Source organism: Schistocerca cancellata, chromosome 1 (assembly GCF_023864275.1).
Source record: "Schistocerca cancellata isolate TAMUIC-IGC-003103 chromosome 1, iqSchCanc2.1, whole genome shotgun sequence".
Classification (NCBI taxonomy): Eukaryota; Metazoa; Arthropoda; class Insecta; order Orthoptera; family Acrididae; genus Schistocerca; species Schistocerca cancellata.
The window spans coordinates 496,767,678-496,773,035 of NC_064626.1; the positions used below are offsets into that span (position 1 = coordinate 496,767,678).

The 5,358-nt window shown below is 45.1% G+C and overlaps 1 pseudogene; it reads left to right on the forward strand.

The window, feature by feature from the left end:
• Positions 1-2,932: 2,932 nt before the first annotated feature.
• On the forward strand, positions 2,933-3,050 carry LOC126098973 (5S ribosomal RNA; annotated as a pseudogene).
• Positions 3,051-5,358: the final 2,308 nt, after the last annotated feature.

Consider the following 5,358-nt stretch of genomic DNA (forward strand, 5'->3'; position numbering starts at 1 on the left):
TGGAGCTCAGTACTTCGGTGTGGACATTTACGTCCGTCACGAGTTCGAAATTTTGTCATTTCTATCATATTTACTCTTCTCTATCAATCATGTCGCCTCCGACGACGATACGTGTACCTGAAAATTGTCAGCTTGAATAGTGTTACGGAGTCCAGTCAGCTAATCGTACGTAGCTTACATATCATATGCATACATTTTATAAATTTACAGTTATTTAAAGAGGCAGCCAATAATAGTCTCCAATATGTGAAAAACGTCTTCGCGTTTTACTGTGCTTTTGCAGAAAAGTTCTCCAGTCTCGTCGTAGATTGTGGTGCTGCCGGACATCATAGAAACATCACCTGAGTGACGTTATAGCCAGTGAGTTCTGCTATCAGCCTCAAGAAGAACAGTAGGTTCCACTCACTATCTGCTGTACGCCAGTTTGAGTGATGCACGAGCTGAGTCAAAGGAACAGTCACATTTCAGACTCATCACACACATGCCATCTAACACTGCACGTTAACGACCGAAACTACTTAGCAGTGCCTCTCCTAACAGTGAGATTAGAACCGAAGTAGTACTCTGTCATAAAAATTTATGCAAATCTAGTTTTATGTTCTGGATGTGCGATAAAGCCTGGTATATCACAAACAAGTCCTTGTGCGAAACATATTTACACCGACGTAACAGGAAATGCCGGTCTCGCTGAAGCTTTCGTTCCAGTTTGTTTCGAAATAGCGGTCAGATTTTCAGCTCTTCAGTATGTATTTGCTAGTTTTATATGTATCGTTCTTCACAAATAACGTAATAGCTGTGGTGTCACGGTTGTGTGACGTGCTCAGTCACAATGCATGTAAACTGTTATCTCTGGGTTGCTCGTTTGGTGATCCGCCTGCACGTTGCTGCCTGCAGTGAGCACACCCAAACGAGACACGCAAATGCACTCCCTTTAGCCGAGGGCAACCCCGATCACTTTACCGAACCCCATTCAACGAGAAAGAAAGGGACCTGTAACAGAGGTTTGACGGCAGCCTGAAGTGCGCCCAGCTGGGTCAGGTATCAGTCGCGGAACATCGCGTTGGCAGGCTGACAAAAGCCGAGGGCGCAGAGGTCCTCCTCCCTCGCTCGTCATCCTGGCAATCCCAGCAGGTAGCTGCCCGCACCTGCCACTCCACTTGTTCTGCGCCGTTTCAGCGCACTCTGCCCACTTCACGCCAATGGCCAGAAACTGCCGTTGCCAACCAGCGATCGAAATACGCGCGTATCAGTTTTTACATACGCACGCAAGCAGAAGCGTACGGAGGTCATCCCGGGCCTCTGGCAGACCTGCCAAACTTGCTCCCCTCCCACCACTTCCTCCTCCTCTACCATTCTGCAACTTTTTATACGCTCCGATACGCGCATACGAACGACACATCCATATGGCCACAAGTGGCAGGACTATATAAAAAAAAGAATGTTCAGTGAAATTTAACACAAGAATTAATGAGTTAAGTGATTAGAAGTGATACCTAAAGACTTGCGATACTTTAACAAATGTCAGTGTTTCATTCTCGCTAGAATAACAAAAAATACCCAATACATATGTCAGACCTGTTTCCAGTGACATTACGACCCAAGATGACAATGCAGCCGATGATCAGTGGCAGAGTTAACGTTTGTTTACACGAGGTTTCAACTGTTTGTCAAACTGAAAATTGTTATCTGCACGCACAACGACTATTGATCAGCTGCAGAAGGCTTAGTCTTGAATTCCTTTTTATTTACAGCAAGACTGCACCTATTGAAACCTAAGAGAATCAAAAGTATTGGATAGAACGCTAAGTAAATTAGACGTACTATCCGTCAAAGAAATGACGGAGGTAGCTTGAACTAACAACTAAACAACAGATGTGCATTCGACCAGTCAGTTGGCAATACGCACTTGTTAGATGGTTCAAATGGCTCTGAGGACTATGGGATTTAACATCTGAGGTCATCAGTCCCCTAGAACTTAGAACTACTTAAACCTAACTAATCTAAGGACATCACACACATCCATGCCCGAGGCAGGATTCGAACCTGCGACCGTAGCGGTCGCGTTGTTCCAAACTGAAGCGCCTAGAACCGCTCGGTCACATCGGCCGGCTAATTGTTAGATAGTAGGCCGTAGTGTGTCAAAGTTGTTTTGCCTCAAATCGCATTCGAACGTTATCTCTATACCAAGTGTTGACGAAATTCCGCAGAATGTTTAGAAGAAGAGCAAAATGTTTGCAAAGTGTGCCGCGTACCCCTTGACTCACGAGCCAAAAATTCAACTCTTGGCGTAGATACCTGCCACGACTCGATTGAAATCCCAAATGCAGACAACTCTGTTCTGTAAAATGTCATCAAGGGTGACGAGACTTTGCGTTATCATTTCGAACTTTCCACAAAACGACGAATTGCAGAAATTCGCATGACAGGTCAACGCACTGACGACATAACCGAATTTCAAGGCTATGCGACGCGATATTCCGAACGCGTAGTAAATGAGAAAACACATGAGACGGATTTAAAATTTAACTGTCAGTATAGCGTTGTGTATAGAACATTCTCAAGAAAACTCTCTTCAAACAATGTTACATACTCATTTAAATCTGTTTTCATCATCTTACAGGGCAATACTCAATCTGTGGCGCGAATAAAAACTATCCCACATCACTGAAATTAGGAGTATAGAGGTGCATACAGTAATAGGATAGTCAGTGTCCAAACATACAATGAAAAACTTAAATACTAAAGATCTGTACAGTGTTACCTGCCGTCAATAGCAACACACAGTATATGTTACAGTCACGTATAAAACGTGCTACCTCTGTTAATCTTCGTCTACACATTACAGTTCGGGATCAAACTTCTCCTGCGGAGGCACTCTACACACTGCCGAATACACAACGGATTTTTGTTCACAAGTATATGGAAAGCTGAGGCCAACGGCCTTGCCGCAGTGGTAACACCGGTTCCCGTCAGATCACCGAAGTTAAGCGCTGTCGATCTGGGCTAGCACGTGGGTGGGTGACCATCCGGTCTGCCGAGCGCTGTTGGCAAGCAGGGTGCACTCAGCCCTTGTGAGGCAAACTGAGGAGCTACTTGATAGAGAAGTAGCGGCTCCGGTCTCGTAAACTGACATACGGCTGGGAGAGCGGTGTGCTGACCACATGCCCCTCCATCTCCGCATCCAGTGACGCCTGTGGGCTGAGGATGACACGGCGGCTGGTCGGTACCTTTGGGCCTTCATGGCCTGTACGCGAGGAGTTTACTTTCAAAGCTGATACAGTATAGAATGCAGAGAGTCTCCATTCATCGATATTTACGGAAAGATTCCGGGAACTAATATCTTACCATTTTCTTCACAGATAGATACAGTCCAATTGTATGTGAGCATTGAGCATTTGTGACAATCATTCATAAAAACTTACGATCTATAAGCCACATGCAACAGCCTACTATGTATATTACAAATACGTTAGCGACACATTAATGAAGTGACTTAGATACAAATTTATATCTTTACATTCTACTCTATATGAAATAATCGACACCTTAAATTTTGAAAGTACAATGTTTCTGTTTTGCAATAACTTTGTATCCCTCAAATTTTGCCTTTTTTTCTGATTGGGCGCCACAGCTTTAATATTACCATGTAAGCTGATAGAAATAAGTGAGTATGTGAGATCGTATTATAAATGTTTTCGTGAACCTGTGCACCACGTACCGTTGCCTTTACAGTTAAATACTGAACGTGTCTCATGTGTTCCTCACTAGGTGTACAAGACAACTGAAGACAAGTTGAAGATCGAATAAGAATTATAAGAATTATTTGTCACAAGCTCTTGGTGGTTGAAATGTAAGTTTCTTTGAAACTGTATAGTTCTTTTAACAATCAGACATGTTGTATTAGGCGTATCCCGAGTGTTACCATTACTAGCGACTGTGATAACCGACGGGCGTTTCTGTGACACACTATCTCCATGCGTAAGTAACAGGTGGGAAAAGATGAATAATTATTAAAATTAACTTAGTAACTTTCTATCGTATAAGTGGTAATCTGGTAATCTTAAACACTGCCCAGTTACGTTGAAAAGACCAACTGTCAAGAGCCTGAATAACTAGATTTTGCAGGGCGGATCGCTGTGAGACGTGCAGGAAGAGACTCAGTGAGGTTCTGGAAGGCACTGACAGCGATGTGGAGCCACGCCGACTCCAGTGCGGTGTGGGAAGGCATGCCGACTCCAGTGGCGTGGCCTCGGTTGAGGATCCATGGCGTGAAATGCCCAATCGAGTTGGTCCCTCGATTGGGTTTAAATCCGGGAAGTTTGGTGGCCAGAGGAATACGGTAAACACATCCTGGTGCTCTTCGAACAACGCACGTGCTCTGCGAGCTGTGTGACACGTTGCATTGTCCTGCTGGTAGATGCCATCGTACCGAGAAAGGACAAACAACATGTAGGAATGGACATGGTCTCCAAGCATAGATACATACTTGCGTTCATCCACTGTGCCTTCCAGGATGTCGAGATCACCCAGGGAATGGCACAAAAACATTTCCCAGACCGTAACGCTCCGACGACTGTTGCAGGATGTTTGTTTTCAGACGTTTCACGCTGTATGAGTCAGCCAACGGCCAAGCATAAAACGTAAGTCATCTGAAAAGGCCACCTGTTGTCATTAAGAAGACGTGTAGTTGCGGTATTGGAGCTCAAATTCCAGTCTTCACCGCCGATGAACAGCTGTCAGCTTGGGTGCATGAATCAGGAGCCTGCTGGGAAGGCCCATATGCAGCGACGTTCCCGGAGCAGTCCTTGTGGAGACACAGTTGTTAGCATTTAAGTTCATCCGGGCGATAAGTTGCTCAACACTTGCACGTTTTTTCGCCCGTATACATCTCCGCAGCCGTCGTTCAGCCCTGTCATCTATGGCCCATGGAGCATCACGGATGCCTCGGCGCCTGTTTTGGACAGCGACATTGTACCAGACACGGTATACAGTTTAGAGACTTAGCAGTCGCCGAAATGCTTCCACCCTTGGCCCGAAAACCAATGATCATGACCATTTGCACATCAGATAAATAGTTCCGTTTTTACATTACGACAACGACTGCATTGTTTTCCGCTTCCCCCCGACACGCTGCATATATTCCCACCACTGCTAGCGTTTCTACCTGTCGCTTGTGAGTGGTTAGTGCACGTTGACGTTGAACATTGGTGGTGGCCACATTAATGTCACTGGACCGTATAATAACAAACTGTAATTTGCAACCTCCCGGCATCAATGCCTGACCCGTCACATCGATCAGGATGTTTTAAAAACGGCACACACAACTTTGCAGAAAAAAAGATTCATTATGGAAAGAAC